This window comes from Vulpes vulpes, chromosome 4 (genome assembly GCF_048418805.1).
Source record: "Vulpes vulpes isolate BD-2025 chromosome 4, VulVul3, whole genome shotgun sequence".
Taxonomy (NCBI): Eukaryota; Metazoa; Chordata; class Mammalia; order Carnivora; family Canidae; genus Vulpes; species Vulpes vulpes.
Window position 1 is genome coordinate 65,631,272 of NC_132783.1, and position 13,602 is coordinate 65,644,873.

Genomic DNA, 13,602 nt, shown 5'->3' on the forward strand with positions numbered 1-13,602 from the left:
TTATTTCTCTTTCAGTCTGATCTAAGCTTTAGTAAGACTTAGACCCTACGATGTCATCACTAAAGGGAAGCTAGACCATACGCCCACAGCAGGATCATGAGATGGCCAATCCAAACAATATAACAGTGCTTAATAATGTAGTATGCACTTGCTTTGGTTATGTCATGTTCTTTATTTACCCTTATGGGAAAGTTTTAACTAGGCAATGGAACAGTTATCTGGAATATTTACCGAACTACCCAACATTCTAAGAGGATAGCTCAAAAAGAACAAAAGTGAGTCTTTATCCCTTTAGCCCCACCCTCCCTAATTCCAAACATAAATACATTTAGAAAGAAATATTTGTGCTTATGCATACACACATAAACACACACACACTTCAAGGCATTGTGGCTGGCTGGCCTGCAGGATCAGTTCTCCTAGTAGGAACAACCCGCCCTGCTAAGTACCACATCTGTTTGCAACCAGGAAGAGGGAAGAATTAGTAAAAGGGAGTCTCTGGGGACGAGGAACAAGGACAGTGGAGGAGAGGAGACCCATGGCATATGTTTCCTTCTCCCTTTGGACTGAGTTTCAGCATCTATATCAGGACACAAGCCAATAAGGTAAGCCAGCTGTTTTCATGGAAGATTCTTGGAAATTCTGGGCAAGACAGAGATGGAGGGAGCTACTTTCTTATATAGTGTGTTTAAGATGCCAGGCATCAGCAGAGGTGCTCTGGGGCCTGTATGACATCAGGAATGGCAGGGAGATGGGAAGAGGGCATTTCTTCCTACCTAGAATCCAGAAGTGGTCCAGTATCCCAAGGACTGGCTGTTGGCAAGCTTTGTGAGATCATTCTCTTGGCCTTTTTTAACTGAAGCTGTTAAAAAACAAAATTCTGTGAGTAAATGTGAAGACCTAATTGGCTTTATTAGATGATTTATTAGGTGATTCATGATTTGGGCAGCATCCCATCTAGCAAGTAGAGGGGAGCTCTACTGAACTAAGAAAGGCTTTTAAAGGCAGAGAGAAGGTGTCTAAAAAAAAAAAAAAAAAAAAAAGAGGAAAGGAATTAATTAGCAGAGTGCCTTGTTTAGGCAGGGTTGCCCTTCTAAGGGGAGTGAAAGGAGTCTATGAGTAAATTTCCTAGTATTGACCAGAAATCCCCTGTTGTCTGGTGAAAGGTTACATTCCTGGAGAGTTGCAACTATTCAGTTAGATTAACTATTCAGTCTTGGTTTACTGACCCCACTTGAGGCCTGTTGTTTTCTTTTTCACATCACCATGCACAGGGGCGTGATGAGAAATTGTCAAGTGCATTCATGGACAGCAGACAGGGAGGACCAACAACCTGCATGCTTCATCTCGAGGCTGCAGGAGGCAGTGTGGTTTCCGGAGGCATAGCAAATGTAACCCTGAAATCCTGAAAACAGGTAACTAGGCGTCACTTCGAAAATGAGGGAGTTTAGGGGCACTTGGCTGGCTCAGCTGCTAGAGCATGTGACTCTTGATCTCGGGATTGTTAAGTTTGACCCCTGCATTGGGTATAGAAATAACTTTAAAAAAAAAAAGAAGAAAAGAAAAAGAATGAGTTATTTGAACATATGAAAGTTTGCAGTCGTTGTGATTTTCCCATAAATGTGCATGGCCTGGGGAGACCAGGCAATCTTAGGAGATACACCTTCACACAAATATACATCCCTACCTACACACAAACACACACAAATGCATGTTTACCTATAGAAATATATTCACTTTTTCATGCCTGCATTCATGGACAAGTTTATTCTAAGTGGCTATTTTTATGTATATCATTGCGCTAGGAATTTCACAGAATATATGGAAAGTTGAAAACTGACTTCGGCTCAATATGGCAAATGGGCCACAAATGTTTTTCTCCTTTCTCTACCAAAACCCTGTTAAAATGAAGTGTGCAGAACTTTCTAGGGTTATTATCCCCAAAGAGCAACAAGAACGGGAGAGGTAACAAAAGTCTAGGCAAGAGCTGCACTCAGCTTTGGAATCCAAAGGAAGCATGGATGATTGGAGGTGGAGTATGGCATGGCAATCCTTCCAGAGGGAGGTCCGCTGAGAGAGAGGAAGTGAACCCACAGTGCTCATCAGCTAGAGGGGCCATGCAGGGGACAAGAGGCTGGAAACAAAGGACTTGACCTTACAAGCTGTTGGCCATCTCCAAGCCCCCACCTTAAAGAGTCCTCCTTCTTCTCTGCAAGGGATGAGAGCTGACTTTCTTACCCCCCCCCCTTTTTTTAAGACTTTATTTATTTATTCATGAGAGACATAAAGAAAGAGACAGAGACACAGGCAGAGAGAGAAGCAGGCTCCCAGCAGAAGCAGAAACAGAAGGAGGGCCCGATGTGGGACTCGATCCCGGGACTCTGGGATCACGCCCTGAGCCGAAGGCAGAGGCTCAACCGCTGAGCCACCCAGGTGTCCCAGAGAGCTGACTTTCTAGGAGAACTATACTGGAGACACCAAGGACTCTGATGCTCAGTAGAGAGGGATGCAGATGAAGCCATAGGCAGAACACAGAGAGGTTCAGTGAGCATCTCCGTGCTGCCCCGAGAGAACCTCATGCCTTCCTCCCAGCCTGCTCCCCAGTGAGTACAGCCAGAATGTGCCGAGTTGTCCCTTGTGGGGAGAAAGTGCCCACCTACTGTGATTCAGCCCCCAGTGCTAGCTCCCGCTCGTGGCCTGTCCTCCCATAGAAAGCCCGCCAGTGGAGAAGCCCCCACACATACCTGGGCCTCCCGGTCATCTTCTCGTGATTTGCCCATGAATAGGAAGGGACACTTAAGGACCATGAACATTTGGAGAAAGTCTCACACCTAAAGGAGAAAACCTCAAACATCAGCATATGCAAAGTAACTTGGACGAGACAGGCAGGATTGCAAAAAGAAGAAAACTGAAACAAATTATAATGAGTAGCCAGAGATCTAATAAGAAGATACTGTATCCAGAAAATAAAAACAAGGTGCTAGGAAAATCCGCAGGAAAATGAAGATAAAAGGCTGGCTAAATCAAGGCTCTGATGTCAAAAATGTCCTGCCAGCCTGAGCTCGCAGACCCCACGCCTTACAGTGGGAGGCACTTCAGGCTCCTTGCTCTCAGCTTTTGTCTGAGTTCCATGTTCCACCCTCTGTACCAAATACTGAGGCTGCTGGACAGGGATGGGGAGCCAGTGCAGGATCAGGGGAGCAGGGAAGGGGCCGCTCAGTCTGGGGTTGGGGGCGCTTTCCCTAGTGTTTCTGGTTTGAGACTGATACTGCTCTCTGCTTCTAGGAATTCCAAAACCCAGACGTTCCAGATGCTTGTATATGCTTCTGGGCCACAGTTCCAAAGTGTTAGGTCTCTATAATAACGCCACCCAAGTGGCAGCTGGGTGGTTCAGTGGTTGTGATCTGGGGTCCTGGGATTGCGTCCCAGATCAGGCTCCCTCCAGGGAACCTGTTCCTCTCTCTGCCTATATATGTCTCTCCCTCTCTCTGTGTGTGTCTCTCATGGATGAATAAATAAAATCTTCTTTTAAATTTATTCATTCATGAGAGACACACAGAGAGAGGCAGAGACATAGGCAGAGGGAGGAACAGGTTCCCTGGAGGGAGCCTGATGTGGGACTCCATCCGGGGCTCCAGGATCACTCCCTGAGCCAAATGCAGATGCTTAACCGCTGAGCCACCCAGGCATCCCTGAATAAATAAAATCTTAAAGTAAAATAAAATAAAATGCTACCCAAGCCAAAATTAAAGCCACTAGTCAAAACAAAACAACAACAACAACAAAAGCCTTGATCTGATATCTGGATGTTACTTGTTTTTATTCACCTATTGTCACAATAATGCAGCATAATAAATTCCTCCAAATGTAGTGGCTTCAAACAGCCCCCGTTCATTCTTGTGTTCACTGGGCAGGGGTTGGGCTGGGCTAGCTCCTGGCTTGGGGTTCCAAGCTTTTCTGGGCTCCGGTCTGTTCCCTCAGCATCTGAAACTTCTTCAAGCAGCAGCCACCCAGGACATAGGATCTGCTCCACGTCCTGCATCCCGGGGCCCAGGCTGAGGGCACAGCTGAAGAGTACACTCTGGGAACACTCTTCCCTGGAGAGCCAGAGTAGAAGTCAAACCAAGACAGCACATTTCAAGTTTCTGCTCACATCTTTCCCACTGATGCCTCACTGGAAAAGCAAGTGACAGAATCACATCCAAACCCGAAGTGCAGGGAAGTGAATCTACTCACCTAGAGGTCGGGGTAATGGCAAGTGTGTGGATTTCCACATTACTACTACTACAGAGTGAAGAATTCCGGTCAATGGTGTGATTTACTGCCATCGGCCCCAGTTATTCACACACACCCTCACATTCAAAATACCCTCACCTGTGTCATGGACACACACCACAAACATTTCATCCAATCTCAGCATCTGCTGCCACATCTGATTCTCATCAAGTTCAGGTACATACCTGCACACATGCAATATACTGTGATGGGACAGGACGATCCCTACAATCAACAGGCCCCTTTGAAGGCTAGAGAGTGGAAGAAGATCACCGGCTCCCCGAGATTCTAGGGTCCAACTAGGCTGATGCTGCCTGGAGCTGTAGCAGGGACTCCATGGTTCGTGGTTCTGCCCTCTGAGCTTCCGTTTGTTTCTATCGAACACCTTGTCCGTCTCTGAAGAGGGCGCTGGAGACTTTGCCCTGGTTGACAGTGAGCTGTTTCTCAGCCTCTGCCTGTATTAGCTAAAGCACTCGAGAGAGACAGAAGTGATGGTACGTGTGCATTACACATACGCGGCATGGGGTGGCATCATGCATGTGGAAGAGTATCTGTCTCCTAGACTATCTGTAATGATTAGATATTATATGTATATATATATATATATATATATATATATATATATATATATATATATACCTGTGTAGATAAAGACAAAGAGATTTTTTATAAGGAATTGGCCTGCATGACTATGGAGGCTGAGAAGTCCTAAGATCTGCAGTCAGCGAGCTGGAGAACCAGGACAGCAAACAGTGAGGCTCCATTTCAAATGTTGGCAGGCTTGAGACCCAGGAAGAGCCAATGTTTCAGTCCAAGTGTGAAGGCAGGAAAAACCCTAATGTCTTAGATGTCCCAGCTTGAAGGCAACAGGCAGGAAGAGTTTCCTTTACTGGTGGAAGATCAAGCTTTTTGTTCCATTCAGGGCTTCAACAGATTGGAAGAGGCCCACTCACAGGTGGCGGTGGGGTGGGGGGTATGGGATGGGGGGGCAGTCTGCTTTAGTGAGCTTACTGATTCAATGCTAATCTCATCCGGAAAAAGGATCACAGAGACACTCAGAGTAATGTTTGACCAAATGTCTGTCTGTACACCTCGTGACCCAGTCAAGTCGACACGCAGTTAGCACGCTGCCTGTCGAAAGTTGGGGAATAAGAGGTCATTTTATATCTCTACCAGTCTCAGTCTCTTTTTTGCCCAGACTGGCAGGGTTTTTGCCAGCATAGCTCTCTGAAAATGTGGGTTTTCTGTGAAAGGGATTCCAATCAACTGCGTGTGGCAAAAGGCACACCCATCATGCCTTGCAAGAGATGCCTCTTTCCAGACTTAATTATGGGTACTTCTGTGGAATCACATGCACAATTTTCCCACTCTTTCTGTGTTTCCATTTGTTCCACTGAAGGGGCCTACAGGCTGTCACTTTAATCCTTTTATTTTTTTTTTAATTTTTTTTACTTTTTTTACTTTTTTTACTTTAATCCTTTTAAATGTCTTACCAAAGAGACCCTCATCTCAGGCAGACCCTTGAGGTGCTTTTTCCTCCAATGCTGTGTCACGTTAGTAGCACCCTAGATTTGGTCTTTGCCCTGAGGTGCTATTATGATGGCCCAGCCTTAATTTTGTGAGAAACTGTTTCATTTTACAATCTGCCCCACAATTCCAGACTCACCTAAAATCTCCTGCAGTTCTATTTGCAACTGGCAAGCTATTTTCTGAACACGATTCCTCTTCTGGTAGGGCCTTACCATGTGCATCTAGTAGCAACCAGTTCCTGCTTTCAATATTCTTGCGAACCTCCTCACCCAAGATCAAAAGTTCTATAGGGACATTTTCTTTTTTTTTTTTTTTTTTTTTCAATTTTTATTTATTTATGATAGTCACAGAGAGAGAGAGAGAGAGGCAGAGACACAGGCAGAGGGAGAAGCAGGCTCCATGCACCGGCAGCCCGACGTGGGATTCGATCCCAGGTCTCCAGGATCGCTCCCTGGGCCAAAGGCAGGCGCTAAACCGCTGCGCCACCCAGGGATCCCTATAGGGACATTTTCTATTTTCCAAATTATCACAAAGTAATTTGATCAAATGCTTTCCCACTCCAGAATGTGGGTTATTGTTTGTTTGGCTTCCTATAATAGTTTCCTTGGTCTTGGCCACTTGTTACAAAACTAATTCCACAAATTTGAGGTTCTTGTTATGGCAACACCTCATTTTTGGTATTAGCAATTATTGCCAAAGTGATGCATAAAAAAAGTCTCAAAACTCACTTTCTGAAAAAACCATAATACGCTTTCACAGTTTCAGATCGGTGGATTGGTTGGACTGCAGGCTCTGGGCTCCGAGGGGTTTAGGTTCGCTCCACATGCCTCTCATACTTCTTGGACTGGCAGCACCAGGCATGTGGTCTGCTTCCTATGTCCCATTCTCAGTTGCGGGCTGAGGGCAGGTGGGTGCTTGGGGCACAGTCTACTCAAGGTGAGTCACCATAGCACGTGAACCAAGTCCAAAGACACAAGCATATTTTAACTCTGTTGGAGCCCCGCTCACTAACATCTCATTGGCCAACGCAGGTCATATGGCAAAATTCAAAGTTAGGGGCAAGGCAGTAACTCTGCCAACCTTGAAGCGAGGGTCGTTGTGACGAATACTATTAATACAGGTGCAATAACTACTTATACAGCACATTTTTAACCCTATTGATGATTTCCATGTGGTTCTGCCCATGCTCACGCTCATCCCCCAACCATTGTGTTCCACAGGCCTCTCTGAGGGATCTGCAAGTGTCCCTCCTAGTGCCTCGGGCCATCCCCACCTCTGTGTCATCTGTGTTCTACCCGGTGAGATTAGGAGTATTGTCATTCTCCCAGACTGGGAGCACTGTGGCTCCCTTCCAACTGCTAGGTTGCTGAGAACCAGGAATCTTGTGTCTGCAGGGACCGATCAATCTTGTGTCTGAGGTCCCTTTGCCCTCAGCTACATCTGCCTGTCTCTGCTTCTTTCTGCCCCCAGAACGGCCCAGGCTGGAAGATCCCTTCCTTGCTCATTCTGCTCAGATTCTCCCCTGCTCATGCCCCTCCAGGTATGCTGTTCCTCATGTTCATGCCTCTCCTTGAAAGACAGATGTGCTGGAGCCCTGATGTCTAGAGCCGTCTCCCACTGTGACTCTTAGCAGAGCCTACATGTTGTCTCTGGATCCCGGGCCAGCTGACCGCAAGCAGTCAGATCTAAAAAAAATCAAAACGCGTTATCTCTCTGTATCTCTAATATTTGACGCAACAAATTTCCCAACCATTCTTGACGTTCACCACACCCACTGTACTCCTGCCCTCTGGGTGGCCAACCTTCCATCCCTGTCAGTTTCCTGACAAGCCCCACCCAGATCTCGTTTTTCAAGTTCAATAGGTCGGAAGTGGTTGACTCACTATGGAATGAAAGTCACTATTTACCCAGCAAAGGCCATACTTTTGCTTTCAACACTTCAGGTGCATTTTCAGAAATTTATTGAATTGCTTAGGTTGTTCTAGCAAAGGATTTTGGATTTTCTAAAGATAAGGGATCTGAAGTCTCCTTTCCCTGGAAAATAGCTAATTATAGCCCTAGAGCATTCGAGAACAATTTTAAAAACATAGTGTGTGTATTGAGGTAAACAGTGATAAGATCATTACAGGAATGAAGACAGGCAATGGTGACAAAGGTACATCTCCAGTAGAATTGAATAGTGCCCTGAGTGGAGAAGAGCAGATATTTCTTGGATGTGATTCAAATATTGTTTTGTGTCCAGAGGGCAAGCGCAGCAGGTGTCAGGTTAATAAAGCTCAGGGCTTTTGTGATTCACAGTATGAGAACAAACACATTAGCCAGTTGTTATCTTCCCTACTGAGTTCAGCACAGCCATTGACCTTGGTATTGGGGGAACCTGAAGCTAATGTCATTTGGGCCACCTCCTAAGAAAACAATTACAAAATTTAAGTACAAAAATGAATTTTTAAAAAATGCATAAAGTTCATAACACATTACAGAGCCTGGAGAATTCAGTCCTCTTTCTTCTGAGATCTCTTTTGGTTTACCAGAAATTCTTACAGAGAAGTGCTTTCTCATTGCAACTTGGCTTTTCCTTTGCACCTAGAACATTCTAGGGCTCCCAACAGCTCCCAAGAATTATCAGCCTGGGCAAGGGAGAGTCTTAAGCTTAAGATTTATAGGCTTCACAGGAAATCTGCTTCTAGTCCAGAGCACAAACATGACCAAGATACCCCTGCCAGGGTCCATGCCTTAATATCAGGCCTGGCTTTATGGGTGTGCAGCCTGGACAGCTACCCATGCATGCTTTAATGGCTCAGCTGTCTGGCACCATCTAGAAACTCTTAACTTTTTATTTCCATTGGTATTTGTAGGGGAAGTCTTTGAGACAATGGAGCATGTGTGTAAGCAGGAAATGTGTGTGTCTGCCTGCATTCTCCGTCACCTTATTCACATACAGCCCTCACGATGCCCCCATAAGCGTAGAATTCTGGTGGATCTGTGAAGTGTAGGAGCTCAGAGAGACTCAAAGTGAGTACAAGGGAAGGATGTTATGTTTATACTCAACACAGTAAGTAAGCGCTCTGTGAGCCACAGGAGGCCATGCTTTCTGTTCAAATCACACAACTCACTTTGAACATGGAAAGAATACAATGGCATTCTAAGAGACCCAAGTGACCAAGAAATTTGGTCATAATCTTTCTTACTGATGTCATGACTCCCCTGTATGAGCCAACCACTCGTGCCAAAAATGAAAGAGAAGGGAAGGGAGAGTGGGGGCAAATATAGTCCTTTTTCATTTTTGTCCTAATTCATTCATTAGTAAGTGATGCAGAGTGTTGGTAGAAAGTATGTTTCCCAAGAAGTGAAAGAGAAAACAGTTCGGTGAGTTTCATGCATTGTCCCCACTGTTCTGGGAAGAACAAAATACATATGTATATATATATAAGCTACAAATTGTGAATTGTATAATTTTGGTGATTTTGCATAGGAGTTAAATGCTTACATTTGCATTTGAAACTGGCAGTGTGCAACATAAAGATGAAGGGTAAAATTCATGCTAATAACTTAAAATTAATTTTTATTACTTGGAATGATATTAAATAGCAAATAAAAACATACCAGGATGACTTGAGAGAGATTATATGAGATTATATTTTATGAGATTATATGAGATTATATGATTTTACTACATCTAGTGGCACTTCTTCCCTGTTGTTTTTTGACTGAAGGATCCTACATTTTTATTTTGCCCTAGACCTCATAAATTTTATAGCCATCCCTCCTTCACATGGATGGGTATTGTTCCTACAAGGACTTTGTGAGTAAAGCTGCATTTTTCTTTTCAAATGCTTTGTCTACAGCAGTCAACAGGACAACAGAAAGATTGTGATTTGTAATGGACTGGAAGAAACTGCTTTTTACTTTAGATCCAAGATAGCAGGAAAAATATGAAGACATGTTAGTGTGTAATGTAGGACTAATACTTATTGGCTGACAAGCTGATTTATTTCTACCCCAATTTCTAACTCCTATTTTCCATGGAGTATTAGAACATTAGTCTCTAAATTTGCATTTAAATGGGATTTATTTCTTTAATGTTAAGATCATGCTTACTACATAAATTATGGTGCATTTATAAGATGCTTAATTATCTAGAAATTAAAATGGAATTTCTTAAACTAGTTAATGACATGGAGGGAAAATTTGGATAGAAGTTTCTAAGTGTAATGTTGTCCTCACTTGAGAAAAAAATGTATGTGCATTAAAAATATTGGAATAAAAACATCATGGTACTTTTTTCTCTCTGTAGCTTTCTATTTTTTTAAGTACTCTTTAATGATCATGTATTTATTTTATAATCAGAAAAAATTTCAGCAGCATCATCTTTGTATTCTTGACACTTAGCTGCTACCTAAGACAGAATGAGCATTCATTAATTCGTCGATGAACTTGAATTACCCTAATTAACAAGCAAGAAGTTTTGAAGCTCACCAAACTCCTGTATATATTGATAAAGTAGGAAGTCTTAATAGTGAGTCTTGATATAAATATTCAAATACTCTCCCCACCACTGGACAGTCTTTCTGCAGAAAATCTTGCCTTGTTTTACATTACCAAAAAACCAAAAAAACAAAAAAAAAGAAAAAAGAAAAGAAAAAAGGATCCTTTCAACTTTCTACTCTGTACCCTGAGAAAAAAGATCTTTCTACTACCCTACCCCCTTCCTTCTCTCTTTGTCAAGGAAGCTTGCCCCTCCAGAGCCAGTGAGCAGCCTGCTGGCTTCATCCAGGACATTATTCTACCAATTAACCCCCTCTTTGCTGCACCTACTTCTCCACAGTCTCCTCCACAGGATATCTGACTTCTAGCACCTTTGCAAAATGGTATGTCTTCCCAGACACTCCTTTTATGTTATTCCTTCCCACCAGAGGGAACCTTCCAGAAAGGAAGCATAGTCTGTATTTGCTATCTCTACTCACTCAACTCACTTTTTGCTCCTCCACTCACTGCAATGTGACTTTGCTCCAACCTTCCATGGAGACAATTCTTGCTAAAGTCACTGGTGAACCCATGACTGTCCAAACTGAGAACCTCGGGGAGAACCACATGCCTACTCCTATCTTGCTTTTAGCACTTGTTGGGATCCTCTCCTGGAAGTTCACTCTCAGCATTGCCTGCTTTCTGGCTCTCTCTGATCTAGTTCTTCTCTGTTCCCTTCAAAGCTGCCTTTTCTCTACCTCCTACATTAAGATTGTACAACTAATATATGTGTCTAAATGTACATGTTAGGGGCAGCCCTGGTGGCGCAGTGGTTTAGCACCGCCTGCAGCCTTGGGTGTGATCCTGGAGACCCAGGATCAAGTCCCATATCGGGCTCCCTGCATGGAGCCTGCTTCATGTGGCTCTCCCTGTGTCTCTGCCTCTCCGCCTGCCCCTCTCTCTCTCCGCCTCTGAGTAAATAAAAAAATAAAAATAAAAGTAAATGTACATGTTATAAGTTTTTTTTAAAGAATTTATTTATTTGAGAGAGAGAGAACATGAACAGGGGCGGGGGTGGTAGGAGCAGAGGGAGAGGGAGAAGCAGACTCCTGTTGAGCAGGGAGCCCAATGCAGGGCTCAATCCCAGGACCCCGAGATCATGACCTAAGCCGAAGGCAGACACTTAACTGACTGAGCTACCCAGGGGCACCATAAATGTGCATGTTAAGCAACACAGATCAAGCTGAAGTTCCTTCTAACAAACCACTTCAATATGCCTGTCCCATGCCACTGTTACTTTCTATGCCTCCCAGGGTGGGGAAGGAAGAGAGCCTGTGGCTTTGATGGACAGCCTGAGAGCTATTTACAAAAATGAAACAATTAGCAAAACACCAAATCAAGGGGTTAACAAGCATTTTATCTTGTCCTTCATCTCAAAATCTAATTAATCATTCTTTTGATTACTGAAATGAGCCACAGAGGTATGGGTTATGGTTCCTGCTCCATTTACATCACCTGGTTTTTAACAAGATGACTCTGCTTCTTCATAGTGGCTTTAAACACATCCATATGAAGGCCAGAGATCTGTGCCAGGTCTGCGGTGTTCACATTCTCTCTGAATCCATTGTTCCTCTTAAAACATTGTCCATTATCCACCTCCAGCCAACAGATAAATAAGTTCAATAATAAAAAAGGAAGCAGGGAACAGGTTTCTCCCATAATTGGAAGAACGCTGTGAGCAAGATAAACGATCTGGAGTGACTGCCACTGGGATTTATAGCAGAGAGTCTGCAATTATTTAGAGAGAGAAATTGCATGTTTATAAAATCCGGGCAGAGAGAGGTACAGAGGAGGGACTCTGGGTAGGGAGGAGTGATGGTATGCACATTCTCTGTCAATTGGCCCGCACACCCTGCGCAGCCCTCAGCTTTCCCCAGGGGCCCCGGCTTCTGATTACTGCTATGACAGCCATACTCTGCCTGCAGTGACGGGGAACAACACCCGGATCTGTGTGACTGCTATAACTATGGTCACAATGCATCTTAGTAATCCATTGCTTAAGCATATGCACTTTATTAAAAGGATGCCTGGGGGCGCAGGGGTGGCTCAGTCAGTTAGGCAACCAACTCTTGGTTTGGTTCAGGTCATGATCTCAGGGTTGTGGGATCAAGCCCTGCATCAGGCTGTGCACTCAGCATGGAGTCTGCTTGAGAATTCTGTCTGTTTGTCTCTTTCTGCCTTTCCCCTCTCACAGGCTGGTTCTCTTTCTAAAATAAATAAGTCTTTTAAAAAAGAAGAAGGAGGAGGAGGAGGCCTGATACTCTTCTCCTAAGACTCCCTCCTTCCTGCTCCAAACCCCAGGGAGATTTGGTCGAAATATGGTTGGTCTTCTGATTAACTCAAGTGGGAGGAATGGTGGCATCCATGGGATGGTCCTGGGGGTGTGGGGGCAGTGGGATAGTACAACAGGGAGCCAAGGTACTCTCTCTTAGTTCACACTTACACACATAGGTGTATTCACACTGACACACAATGTTCTCCAAAGCATGACTGCCAAGCCCAGGGATGGAGTCCAGTAGATCCTCAATACCTCTGGCCTGCTAGACTGCACCTAAACCAACCCCTAAGCCCTGGTCTTAAACCCAGGCCATCAGGATGCTTTAAAACATAGCATATTATTATAGAAAATTTGAGGTAGAGTAAGGCCAATGGATCAGGAGACTGCTGCCATTGAAAAGAGTGTTTGTTGCAGTTCCCAGGAGGAGAGGATAGGCCATGCCATGTGGGAGGAGTCCATGCCATGGGGAGGAGTTACACAGGGAAGCACCAGAGTCAGTCGGGAGGCAGAAGACAAGAGAGGGCTGTGGGCATGAGCCTTTACCTGTGGTTTCTGTGGGAAGGAACAGGTGCAGCAGGGTAAGCAGATTTAGGACTCGCTGGTTTGAATAATTTCAGGGCTGTAGGGCATGGAGGCTGTTCCTAGCTGTCTGGTAGCTGGCCCTGGGTGATTAGGGCAAGGGGACAGTGGCTCAGAATGTGAGAGCCTAAAAAAGGAAAGTAGTTGGTGCATGGGCCTCAGACTGGTTAGTTTATATCTGTAAGGTGATTTATTTATCTTTAGGAATTGGCTGACCCTGGGAGGGACAGTCTTTCCAGTATCAGCAAGGAAATGCATCGGAAAACAGAAAGTAAAAGACATGGTTAATGTGCATCTTGACTCCCTCTTTCCTTGAGATCGTTTTACATCTGGCACCTTATTTTACTTTCCTGTCATTCATTGGACACACTTCAGGGCTTCCCTGCCCACTATCTACCTGACTTTGACACTCAAAA

The 13,602-nt window shown here is 44.4% G+C and overlaps 1 long non-coding RNA gene across 1 annotated transcript in view; it reads left to right on the forward strand.

Annotated features, from left to right (window-relative positions):
• LOC112927351 (uncharacterized) overlaps positions 1 to 10,087 on the forward strand; it is a 45,209-nt gene extending 35,122 nt beyond the window's left edge. Inside the window, exon 3 of the long non-coding RNA XR_012001080.1 lies at positions 16 to 10,087. This is a non-coding gene — a long non-coding RNA (uncharacterized lncRNA). The remainder of the gene's footprint in view (positions 1 to 15) is intronic.
• Positions 10,088 to 13,602: the final 3,515 nt, after the last annotated feature.